The sequence below is a fragment of the Anomaloglossus baeobatrachus genome, unplaced genomic scaffold (assembly GCF_048569485.1).
Source record: "Anomaloglossus baeobatrachus isolate aAnoBae1 unplaced genomic scaffold, aAnoBae1.hap1 Scaffold_4511, whole genome shotgun sequence".
In the NCBI taxonomy this organism is placed as follows: Eukaryota; Metazoa; Chordata; class Amphibia; order Anura; family Aromobatidae; genus Anomaloglossus; species Anomaloglossus baeobatrachus.
The window spans coordinates 1-13597 of NW_027443850.1; the positions used below are offsets into that span (position 1 = coordinate 1).

At 46.3% G+C, this 13597-nt stretch overlaps 1 long non-coding RNA gene across 1 annotated transcript; it reads right to left on the bottom strand.

Annotated features, from left to right (window-relative positions):
* Window positions 1–12498: 12498 nt before the first annotated feature.
* On the bottom strand, window positions 12499–13048 carry LOC142280467 (uncharacterized). The gene is made up of 3 exons (XR_012742744.1): window positions 12796–13048; window positions 12604–12663; window positions 12499–12523 (listed from the first exon to the last, which is right to left on the bottom strand). It is a non-coding gene; the product is annotated as an uncharacterized LOC142280467 (long non-coding RNA).
* Window positions 13049–13597: the final 549 nt, after the last annotated feature.

Below are 13597 nucleotides of genomic sequence, written 5' to 3' on the forward strand. Positions count from 1 at the left end.
GCAGCACGGACTGCACTGGGTGGCAGCACGGACTGCACTGGGTGGCAGCATGGACAGCACTAGGTGGCATCACTAGGGAGACAGACAGGTCTGGTGGAACATAGACATCAACAAGAGGGCACAGACTGGGGGGCATAGAAAGCAGTGGGAGGGTACAGACAGCAGTAGCGAGTTAAGAGCACTGGGAGGTACACAGTACTGAGGGGTGACACACAGCACTGGGGAGCATGGATAGCATAAGGGGGGCACAGACAGCACTCACCGTGGCATGGACAGCACTGGGTGCAGCATGGACAGCATTAGGTGGTGCGGACAGCACTGGGGGGGGCGTAGACATCACCCAGGGGGTACAGACAGCACTAGGGGGGCACGGACAGCAGTGAGGGGTTACACCGTGCTTAGGGGGTACACACTGTACTAGGGAGTACACAGCACTGGGGTGTACACAGCATTAGGGGGTACACTGCATTAGGGGGAACACACAGCATTAGGGGATACACACAGCACAAGGGAATACACACAGCATTAGGGGGTACACACTGTACTAGGAGGTACACAGCACTGGGGGGTACACACTGTACTAGGAGGTACACAGCACTGGGGGGTACACACAGCATGAGGGGGTACACAGCACTGGCGGTACACACTGTACTAGGAGGTACACAGCACTGGGGGGTACACACAGCACAAGGGGGTACACAGCATTAGGAGGTACACACAGCATTAAGGGGTACACACAGCATTAGGGGGTACTTACTGTACTAGGGGGTACACACAGCATTAGGGGGTACACACAGCACTAGGGGGTACACACAGCACTAGGGGATACACACAGCATTAGGGAGTACACACAGCATTGGGGGGTACACAGCACGAGGGGGTACACACAGCACGAGGGGGTGCACACAGTACTAGGGGGTACACAGCACTGAGCGGGGGGGGGCAGCAATTGGTTGAGTACTCACAGTGAGGGGGGGGGAGTCACACACACAGCACAGTTTCGGGAGGCTGGTAAACCTGCTGCAGCTTTTCTGTGCCTTTATCGCAGCGTGCTGCTTGCTCCGTCCACCAGAGCACACTAGCACAGGCTGGGGATAAGCCTAGAATGGGTAAAGGAAAAGGGATTCTTCAGCTCACCTGTTGCCCGGACTGCTAGACCTTGCGGGTGCCTCGGATCCGCCGGTAAGTCCCGACCGGTTTGTGGAAGAAGGCAGAGAAGAAAAGGATGATCCGGCACTGATTCTTCTTTAAGATAAAATCTCCGTAATCTTTATTGGAAATATTAAAAGCATCGTGAAGGCCGAGGTATAAATCAATACATGGAAACTTTGCGCGTTTCGGACTACACCATAAAAACAGAAAGAGTCCTTAATCATAAGTGTTCCATGTATACCACAACATTACTAAAATAGACTGACCCGCTGGATGGGCGGAAGGGAGGGGCGGGATGTCATGATTGCATGAAAAAACAGGTGAACATCGCCGTGCATATGGACAAAAGGAACATCATACTGGGTCAATATAATCCTTAGTAAATAGTGCGTGATAAACCATAAAACATTCATTCATATGTTAATAATCATTTCAATAGAGGAGCTGACCTGAAATTGCAATAGGGCTGCAAATACAAGCCCCTATATATTCATAAGAATAGAAACGAAAAATTTCATGATACAGATAGAGCTAAAAATGAAATTAGATTATGTGGGTTAGTTACCAAAGGACCCAACCCTAGGTTGATAAGTAAATTATATGGAGATCACAAGTTAAATAAAATATAAATTTATAAGGTTCTCAACAATATTTGCAAAGTATATCAAAAAGCAGCTCCTCCAGTGAAAAACAGGGGGGGGGGGAGAGGACTTGTTCAATATAAATAAGCAAGCTCCAATATGTGCATATCGTCTGACGATAAAAAGACCATAAAAAAAAAATATATATACATCAGGATGAAACATGTGTGGAGCTTGACTGAAGGAATGCTCATTACAATATGTCCGAATTATGGCATCCGTGCAGGAATGGATGAATTTCATCAAAGAATGACTAGAACAAACACATAAGCATAAAAGCACCTCATTGAATGTCAGAAAACGGATCAGAAATTATTCTATATCTATCGATCTAAAAAATAAATCGCAAATCGGAGCGATAGTTAAAGCCACCTGGGTATCTTGTATTTAGCTTCAAAATCCATTTTGCCTCTGCCAAAAGCAGGGCTTGGAACCAGTCCCCCCCACGAGGTGGTCTGGGAACAGACTCTATACCCGTGATCACTAAGGAAGAAAAATCCGCTGAATGACATTCAATGTAGTGCCTGGTCAGACCAGATAAGGAGCGTTTCTTCACCAATGCAACATAGCTTAAGGAGGTCCTGTCATGAGCTGCTGAAGGTATGCGGACGTGCTCAGAGATCCTGGTTCTAAGTGCTCTAGAGGTGCAGCCGACATAGCCCTTGCGGCATAGTGTGCACGTTGCCACATAGACCACATGTGCAGAAGCACAATTAATAAACGATCGAATTACAAAGCTTTCTCCATTATTCCCTAATAGGGATTTGGTATTGTGCATGAACCTGCAAAGGCCCCATCGGCCGGACCCACATTTATAAGACCCAGAGACACTGAGCCAGGTTCTGTTACATTTCTTAGATGTGAACATGCTGGGTGCCACAAGGTTCCCAATGGTACGAGCTCTCTTGGCTACTATATTGACCCCCGGCTGAAGAACTGAATTTAGTATGGGGTCCTGACGTAAAAGGGGGATAAAACGCTGGATGGTCTGTTTAATTTGAAAAAAATCAGTGCTAAATGGTGTTGAAAAAGTCACACGATTTCTAGATACTGAGGAAACAGGGTGATCTTCCAACCGATTGGTTCTTTTTTTTTTTTTAAATTCTTTATTTTAATGACCGACTCGAGAACATACAAAGTAACACCTGCTCCACAAAGAACAGAATAACAGATTTCAAATATTTAACATTGACATGTAGCCCACCCTTCCGCACCCCTGTACATATCTAGTCGCTGCAACTGCTCGAGTCAGGCCCAATTTAATCCTTTTATGAACCAACCCAACAAGGGTGGAATACAGAACATAGAAAGAGAGCAAAGCCCGAAAAGAGTTTAGAACAGGTTAAGAGAAAGAGCTAAAGGGGAATAGGGGGGGAGGGGAGAATAGGGGAAGATAGGGGACAAAGAAGTGAGAAGAAGGGAGAGCGAGAGAAGAAAAAAGAGGAAAGGGGGAGAGGAGAGAAAAAAAAAAAAAAAAAGGGGGGGGAGAGTGTTTCCCCAGAGCCTCACAGCAGCCGTGGAACAGAGAGTAATCTGGCGTATTCCACCGAGTGAGTGAACTCCAACCATGGGAACCAAGTCCTATGAAAATCTTCCTGTCTGTCATTGAGAGAGGATGTCAAGTCCTCCATGTGCCTTAGGTCGTTAACCCTTGAAACCCACTGTGCCAGTGTGGGGGTGGTAGAAGACTTCCAGCCAAGCGGGATGCAAGACCTGGCAGCCATTACCAGAAATCTAAGCAAAGAGCGCTTGTATCTAGGAGCCGGGAGTTCCAAAAGCTGTAAGATAAACAGTTCCGAACCCAATGTCTCAACCGTGCCGGTCACCAGTCTAATTACCTCCCTCACTTCTGACCAAAACCGTTGCAAGGAAGGGCAGGACCAAAAGATGTGCACGTAATCACCCTCCCCCGAGCCACACCTCCAGCAAACGGGGTCAACTGAGGGGAATATCCTATGAAGTCTGGTCAGGACTCTATACCACCTAGTCAGCAGTTTGAAGTTGGCCTCCAACAGTCTGGAACTGATCGAGGTTTTATGTGCCATCATTAGGACGTTGTTTCGTTGCGTGTCAGATAGAGCCGTCCCAAGGTCCCTTTCCCACTGCCGCAAATAGACCGGGGTGGGCAAATCTCCCGGGTCTGATAGCAAATTGTATGCCAGGGAAAGTGAGTGCCGCAGGGCCCCCTCTCCCAAGCACAATTTCTCGAATCTTGTGGGAGGCCCAGCATACCGGGCGAAGCAGGGAAGGGAGCTCATGAAATGCCTCAACTGCATGGCCCTCCATCTCCCCAGGGGGTCCGGAGGCAGGAGACCACAAATATCCGAAAGAGATAGCCAGTCACCCTCCCCTCCCAGCTGGTAAGCTCTGAATCTGCCCCCCTGTACCCAGCTCCGAAAAACTGGGTCCAAGAGGCCAGGACGGAAATCCGGATCTCCTATAATTGGTGACATGGGGGAAGGCAACGGCAGGAGGAGGCGCCGAACCTCGCCCCTCGAACAGCATTCCAGAGTAGCGCCAATAGTGGGGTGAGATCTCAAAGTAGACGGGAAAAAGCTTGCGACCCAAGGCATGGCCGGTAAATGTACCTCCGAGAAGCTCTGTTCCAGGGCGACCCATGGTTTCATCCTAGAGTGGTGGCACCAATCCAGAACCCTAACCATATGTGTGGCCCAGTAATATTTTTTCATATCAGGTATTCCCAGCCCTCCCCTACACTTAGGTCTGCACAGTAGGGAACGGGAAAGTCTCGCCGGCTTATTCGCCCAGATAAATTTAGTATATAGTGAGGCCAATTCCTTGAAGAAAGAGCTCGGGATCTTAATTGGCAGGGCCTGGAAGAGGTATAGAAGTCGTGGTAATATATTCATCTTCAATATTGCACATCTCCCAAACCATGTGAAAAGGCCCCTCGCCCAATTTGCGCAGTCTGTTCTAATGGACTGCAGGAGAGGGAGATAATTCAGCTTATATAGTTGGCTAGTGTCCGCTGCCAGCTGGACCCCCAGGTACCTCAGAGAGTGATTAGCCCACTTAAACCCGAACGCAGATTGTAGCGAAATAACATGATCTTGGGGGAGAGATACATTCATAGCCTCCGATTTTGACATGTTAATTCTAAAATTAGAAAGAGAGGAGTATGTTTCCAGCTCTCTCAGTAGATTGGGCAGGGAGACCCGAGGGTTGGTAATAAAGAAAAGTAAGTCGTCCGCGTACGCCGCAATTTTGTAGGTGGAACCAGCAACTATAGGGCCGGAAATGTCAATGTTATGAATATAGCACCAATTCAGAACCAGTAGGTATTAGAAAAGAATTCCAACATGTACAACTTATATAGATCTAGCAACATGTGATAATAAAACTTAACCTTTAATTGGGTTATTTAAAATAAATATACAAACTGTGATCCAAACACCATTTAAAACCTGGAAATGATGGGACCAATGTGTGCTGCGTGTATCTATGGCACCATCATTTACAGAAAAAGGGGAACGGGTAACGTTCACCTAGATGAACAACACCGGAGATGTAATGAGTTTTTCAACACACAAAAAGCTGATGTGGTATCGCTGATTAGACAGATGCTGTGTAAGTGCAGCCTTCAAAGATAAATGTATACACAAGAAGTAGCATGCCACTCAACAGACAGAATGTTGTCACTCAGCGTCATCAACACCAGACCAAAAATAGTGTGAATGTCCCACTATAGAGCTAAGCTAGTGTGATACGCTCTATCAGGGGACAACCAAACATATGCACCATGACATGCGGTGCCCAGGAAATAATGACCTCATAATACCTGTACCATGCTCTATACAAACAACGGCAGGGGTCAGGGACAATAGGATGTCATATACAGTGCAATATTAGGACCACTTAAAGTGGAACCATCTCACCCAGTCTTTTTGTCGGTGAGGTGTCGTCCTTCTCCAGTGCTGCTTAGTCCAACTACCGGCACTTGGGGAGCAGTGGCTTGGTCACTGGCCCTGTCTGGGATACAACTGACCCTAAGATAATCCACAAAAACTCCCGCCCTTACAAGGGCAGTCCACAGCTGGCCCTGTTGTGGCTGACCCTAATATCCATCAAGCAGGTGACTTCCGACGCGTTTCACAACGACTGCTCATCAGGGGAGGCTTGAAACACCTGAAAATCGTGGTTATGGCTCAGGCTTAGAGCTCAAACCTATGTGGCCTGGTATCATTCCTGTCAATGTTACCTCTAATTCGGCTAAGCAGGGGTTCCAGGGTCAGGATAAAGATCAGGGGTGAGAGGGGGCATCCCTGCCTTGTGCCGTTAAGAATGGGAAATCTATCTGAAAGGAGACCGTTCACCCAGACCGTTCACCCTGACCGCGGCAGAGGGGTTACTATACAGAGAGCATATCCACCTGAGCATCATCCTCCCCAACCCCACCTCCCGCAGAACCTCCTCCATGAATATCCAATTGACTCTGTCGAACGCTTTTTCTGCGTCGGTCGACAGGAGCATCAGGGGCAACCCTTCCGAATTAGCCCTGTGGATTAAGTTCAGCGCCTTAGTGGTGTTGTCCCTCGCTTCCCTTCCCATCATGAACCCAGCCTGGTCCGGGTTGACAATCCCCCCCAGCAATGGAGAGAGTCTCTCTGATAATATTCTGGTGAAGAGCTTCAAGTCTGTGTTGAGGAGGGAGATGGGTCGGTAACTAGAACAAGAGGTAGGGTCTTTACTCTCTTTAGGGATGACTACTATATTAGCGGCCAAAGAGTCTCTCGGCAAGTGGACCTTTTCGGAGAGTGAGATATTGTTAAAGGCAGAGAGAAATGGGGGAGCAGCATGGAGCCCATCTTTTTGTAGTAAAGCAGGGGGAAGCCATCTGGGCCAGGGGCCTTACCAGTGGGGGAATTTTTAATTGCAGCCCAGTACTCCTCCTCTGAGATGGGTCTTTCCAGGGCATCCGCAACCGATTGGTTCTGGTCCTATTCTCAACAATAGAAGAGGCCCTGTTCAAAGTCCGATCAGGATACCCCCTCCCACTGAGTCTCTCTCTAATGCGGACAGCTTCACAACGATAGGAAGCTTCAGATGAGCATAAACGCTTCGCTCGTAAGAGCTCACCCACAGGTAAATTCTGTAAGGTGTGGGGCATGTGACAGCTACTCGCATGGAGAGAGGTATTGCCACAAATAGGCTTCCTATACAGAACAGAATGAATGGAACCAGTCAAGGGGTCGCCAGATAGCAGGATGTCCAGGAAGGGAGCTGAGTCCATATATAGGTTCATGGTAAATCTCAAATTGAGAGGGTTGTTGTTAAAATGTGCATTGACGGCTTCCATGGCCTCCTGGGGGATATCAAAATCTCCTGTATTACATATCATAACTTGATCATCAATATATCTTGCATACCAAATAATGGTATGCAACAATGGATTATCACTTGTATAGATATATTTCTCTTCCCAGTAGGCCATGTAAATATTAGCCAATGCACATGAAAAACATGCCCCCATAGGACAACCGGCTATCTGGAGATAAAATGTTAAGTTAAACTGGAAAAAATTGTGGGTCAACAGAAAACCTGTTGTCATGAGAATGAATTCTTTGAGGACATCGTCAAATGAGCTGTATTTATTTAGATGAAAATACAGAGCCTGTAAGGCTTCCCTATACGGTATGCTAGGATATAATGAGACCACGTCGCTTATTATCCAAAAAGAACCACTCGTCCAGGACATCTCCAAATCCTGTAAGAGACTCTTTGTGTCTCTAATATGACCAATAGTACGTTTCATGAGCGGCTGGATATAATGATCTAGCCAGTCACTCAGATTGCTGGTTAGAGACCCAGTGCTGGCTACTATGGGTCTCAATGGGGGAGGGAAAGTGCCCTTATGGACCTTGGGAAGGCCTTGAAAAATGAGACACACCAGAGAGTCGACAAAAAGATATTCGTGGACCTTTTCATTAAGAACTCCCCATTGAAAACCTTGTGAGAAGAGGACCCGTAACTTTGAGGAAAAATCAGATGTGGGATCGCAAGGCAATTGCCTGTAAGTGGATTTATCACTCAATATGGTATTAATCTCTCTTTCATACAGTTTGCTGTCCAGCACTACTACTGAGCCCCCCTTGTCCGCCCCCCGGACCACAATGTGACTATTGTCCTTCAGATCTTTAAGTGCTCTTTTTTCAGAGGATGACAAATTGTCCTGAATCTGGGGTTTCATCAAGAGTATATTTCTGACCTCCGATTCTATAAGGTCCTGGAACGTGTCCATAACAGGAACCCTGGAGGCAATAGGATAAAAACTCGGGTTCTTATTGACAAAAGGAGAAGGTTCAGATATACCCGTACAGGTGTCACTTAGTTCTTGTAAGTGCGTAACCGCAATCTGTTCCCTCAAATTCCAAAATAGGGGGACATGAGTAGAATTGTTGGTCGGAGGATCAGGTGAGTTGGGCCTATCAGTATTGTCCGCATCAGTATTGGAAAAATGTCTTTTTATTGTGAGATTCCTGACAAACCTATTAACATCTCTAAAGCTGGTGTCACACATAACGACGACGACAACGACGTCGCTGCAACGTCACCATATTCTGTGACGTTGCAGCGACCATAGATAATCGTTAGTAAGCTGTCAAACATGCTAAATAAAGCAGCGACGGAGCAGAGATCATAGCGACGTCGACGGTCGTTGTGTGGTTTCAGACATGTCATTGCACGACGAGTCAGAGGTGTGGTTTTAACCCCTAGATACGGTTTGCGTTATCTCTTTTCACGCCCCTCTGTTCCTATTGGTGATCGCTACAGCGCTTTGCGTTGTCTTTCTTCACGCCCCTCTGTTCCGATTGGTCATCACTACAGCGTCGCCTGATTGGGTGACCGTATCAAACAAAAGACGACGCAGTAGCGCTTCCATTCACTCTACCTGAGCTTTTTCAGAACGCAGTTTGCTGCAGTGATTCTTTCAATTTGTTGATTTCGTCTTGGATTTTTAATATTCTCCTGACTTAAAGGTAAGTAATTTTGGGCAGTATTATACCAATATTCTAGTACATCGTGACATTAATATAGCAACTGTATTCTTGTATATTGGGGCAGTATTATAGTTATATTTATCTATGTACATAGGGGGAAGTATTATAGCTTTTCTATTCCTGTACATAGGATATATATATATATATATATATATATATATATATATATATATATATATAAAATAAATATATCTATGGGGCCAGTATTATAGCAATTATATTCTTGAACATATAGCTATTTTCTACATATATATATATATATATATATATATATATATATATATATAGGTATATATGTATATATATTTATATATTCAATACCGCTGTACATATAGTTATGTTCTTGTACATAGGGGCAGTATTATAGTAGTTATATTTTTGTACATAGGGGCAGTATTATAGTAGTTATATTCTTGTGCATAGGGGCAGTATTATAGTAGTTAAATTCTTGTATATAGGGGGCAGTATGATAGTAGTTATATTCTTGTACATAGGGGGCCGTATTATAGTAGTTATATTATTGGACATAGGAGCAGTATTAAAGTAGTTGTACGTAGGTGGCAGTATTATAGCAGCTATATTCTTGTGCTTAGTTTATAACAATGTAGTAATACATTAATTTCCTTTTTTTTCAGATGTCTTCCAACAAACAAGAATTTATAAGGGAGATGATTGATATGTATCGATCCCTGCCTTGTTTGTGGAAGATTAAGTCTGTCGATTATAGCAATCGATACAAGAAAAAGCAGGCCTATGAGCAGCTTGTTGAATTGTTCCAGAGGCATAACCCTACTTAGACCATTACAACTGAGATTGTGCGAAAGAAAATCCAGGGTCTTCGCACCGTTTATAAAAAGGAACTAAATAAGGTGGAGAAGGCCAGCAAATCTGGTGCCGGAACGGAGGAACTTTACGTTCCAAAGCTTTGGTACTACGATTTGCTGGCCTTCATAAGAGACCAAGAGGTACCACGTACAATAACATCGCTGTCCTTTGGTCCCGGAACACAGCCTGAGGTCCGGTCTGACACCACAGTTGGAGATGTAAGTACCTTTGTGAAACTTTTGATGTACATGGCATTATTTAATTGAAAATAGTTACTACGGTTTTCTATGATTACTGTTGCAGATTTCAAAATGTATCCCTTCCAGTTCAGATAAGTATACTCCTTTACTAGTTTCTCCACACTCTATTTTCATACCATGTAATGACATTTCATATCTTGTAGTACTAGTCTGCCCCTCCCATTAGTTTCCAGTGCATGTGTATCCCTGTGCCTGTTGCTCATGATATCTGAGTTTAACATCATTTTTATTGTTCCGCAGGATCGTTGTGAAGCTGGGCCAATAGCGACAGGTGGTGATGATGAAATTGCCGGGACTTCCGAGGAGACCGCAGAAGCTCCATTACCGCGGCGGATCTCCTCAACCCGTAAGAGGCAGCCGAACAACACATCATCAACAGACCTTATGGATATGGCGAAGAAAATCCTGGAGCAGCACAGCAGACCATCCATTTGCGGATTTGCCCAGCTTACGGATGAAAGACTCCGTAAGCTGGATGACAAACAAAGAGGTCATGTCGAAAGGGTCATGCTGGAGGCCCTCAACAAGGTGGCATTGGGGAAACTGACAGACTCCTCAAAAGTGTGCGAAGTAGATCATCAACAACACTCTTCATGGAACCAAGTGCCATGGATGAGGATGGAGCCTCGACCGCACCTCCAGCATGACCCCCCCGCACAGTATCCCATGTTCCCCCCAATGAACCAATTTTTCAGCCCACAGAGGCAACATTTAAATGACTCTAGTAACCAATATCAAAATTTATAGTTTTTGTTTTTTGTTATAATATTTATGCTGTTTTTGTTGTTGTTTAAGCAATGTTAGGGAATTGTAATAAAAAATGTCTTTGATTTCAAACTTTTGTACAGCTTTCATGAATTCTGCATAACATTATTCACGGGGTAAAGGGCTGGGTGGAGGTCAGGGTCGCCATCATGGCACAACTCTACAGATGCACATATATAATGTGTGTGTGTGGGTGTTTTTTTTTTAATTAAGAATGTTTTTGTGGGTTCTTTGTTTTAAAGCTGTGGTGGGGAACATAGTGCTCTCCCTGCTGCCTTATAGTGCTGTCACCTAATGCTCTCCGAGCTGCCTTCTAGTGCTGTCACTGTCAGTGCTGTTTGTGTTATGCCACCTACAGCTCTTTGTGCTGCCACCTATTGCTGTGTTGCCCAGGGATTGGGGGGGAAATGAGATCCTGGCCAAGGGGTTACTTCTGCAGGTATCCCGGTGTCGTGACCCGGTCTGTAATGTCAAGCTCCCAAAAAAGAGGGGGATTAGGTAGGGGGAATTGTCTGTCACGCCACCCGTGGGTTGCGTTGATAAGGTGGTGGCACCGCCACTGCCTCTGGGGACCGTGCCCGGGACTGATGGTGTGGGGCAGCTAGGTGGGATACCCTCCACGGGTAGGGGGATTTATAGTCCCAGGGCCCAATTGGGAGAGGTAGTTTGTAGAGTGACGGGTACAGTCCTCGCCTTGTACCGGGTGGTGCAGGAGTACTCACAGTATAAACCAATAACTAACCCCAGTCCAGTAATTAACCAAGTTGCTGGTAACAGGTGCCAACGGCCCGCTGCTGTGAAGACGGGTCCCACACCCGTGTGTGTAATTCAGGTGATCTTTTCCTGCCCGAGGTATGTGTCTTCTTTTCACACTGGTCCGTACTGGGTCCCGACAGCTGGCACCCCTCTCCTGGTCCACTTCGGGTCCCACAAGAGGCTGGCCCATTCCTGAGGCCGTGAGTACCACTCACCCCAGCCCCACACAGGGGCTGCTTATGTGACGCCCTGGACTAGCCAGGTGGTCTCAGAGGTAACATCACACACACACACACACCCTCCCCTGGACAGTCAAGATCATTGAAAAAAAAAAAAACCTTGTTGCCACTGTACAGTCTTGATGTCCTCCTGTTTTCGTGGGGAGGGGGTGAGTGGGGTCTGATTGGCTGGTGTGTGTTTGTGTGTGGGAACCTCCCCAAGGGAGAGTTAAATCAGCATCAATAACATGTATGCAGACCTCTGTAACACCCAGGTTTTGCCAGGGCGGCACAGTGCTCTTTGTGCTGCCAACTACTGCTCAGGGTGATGTATATGCCCCATACTCTTAAGGGATGTATATGACGCAGCCTCTCCTGGGATGTATATGCCTCAGTGTTTCCTGTGATGTATATGCCCTAGCTTCTCCTGTGTTGTGTATGCCCCCAGCCTCTCCAGACCAAGACAAACATGGAAATGTAGTGGTGAGAATCAAAATGATCCATCTCACCGAACATCACAGTCTCTCCAGCCACCACTCTGGGGCTGATTTTATTAATTATTTTAACAAATATAGCCTGGTCGTGTTCAAGTTGATAATTTGGTGTGGCCCCCGTTGGTTGGTAGAAAATTCCAAATGGTCCCCGGCAGTAAATAGGTTCCCAAACCCTGTTTGAAAGTTTTGTCCAAAAATGTAAGCAACAGCGAAAATAAACTAGAAAGATTTATGTGACATACAAAACAAAAAAAAACATTTAAATCACAAACATTCACATTTAGTGGCCCTGCTGTTGGGCTGCCAAAAACTGTTCCAGCATCTCCCCATGACGCCGGACGGCTTCTGACAAACGCCGTTGTGATTCCACCAGGTCCTGTAGTGTGGGGATTTCTGTGGAGGGAATGGGAAAAGTTAACCATCCTTGTTCCAACATCGAACTGTCAGGTATATGTTTTTGGTTGACCACTTACGGTTCTGGGGTTCATCACCTTCTTCCTCTGAGGCGCTGATGGCCCAACCAGATCCTGTGGCTAGGGAACACAAATCAAATATTAGTACACGACAGCCCACCATCATTTAAACATCCCTGTATCCTTTACAACTTGTAGGGACACCATGTTATGTGCATAAATTACAGGAAGGGTAGCCTGCACAAAACTCACCAACTGATGCGGGGGAGAAGGCATCGTTAGAAGGAGAAGTATGGGGAGACAGGGTAGAAGGTGGTGATGGGGTTGAAGGAAGAGATGGGGTTGCAGCAGGTGATGGGGTTGGAGAAGGAGAGGGTGTCCCAGCAGGCGCAGCAGGCGGAGGTGGTGGATCTGCAGCAGGAGATGGTGGAGCCGGCGGGGATGGTGGATCCGCAGCAGGAGATGGTGGAGCTGGCGGAGATGGTGGATCCACAGCCGGAGAGGGTGGAGATGGTGGAGCTGCCTGTGCAGCTGGAGGTGGTCCTAGGTATAGGAGAAAACTTTTATTGAGCGCATAACTCCAGGCCACTATGGCTTACGCCTACTTTACACCATACAATTCTGCATACGATATCGTATGTGATGTGACACGCCCCCATCTTATGTGCGACAACTGAAATTTGTTGACCGTGTCGCACCTATGCTTTGTTCCTGTCACAAGTACTTACCCTTCTATACGACCATCCATACGTAAGAAGCGGGACGCAGGTAAGTTGCAGTTCATCATTCCCGGGGTGTCACACACTGCGATGTGTGCTGCCTCGGGAACATTGAGCAACCAGACGTTCAATTTTTAGTAATTGAACGACGTGTATGCGATGAACGGTTATTCGTTTAATCGTAATCGCATGTAGGTTTTACAGACTACAATATCTCTAACGATGCCGGATGTGCATCACTTACAACGTGACCCCGCCGACACATCGGTAGATATATTGTAGCATGTAAAGCCCGTGTATAGCCTGCTTTTTTACGTATGTTTGACAAACCTTTT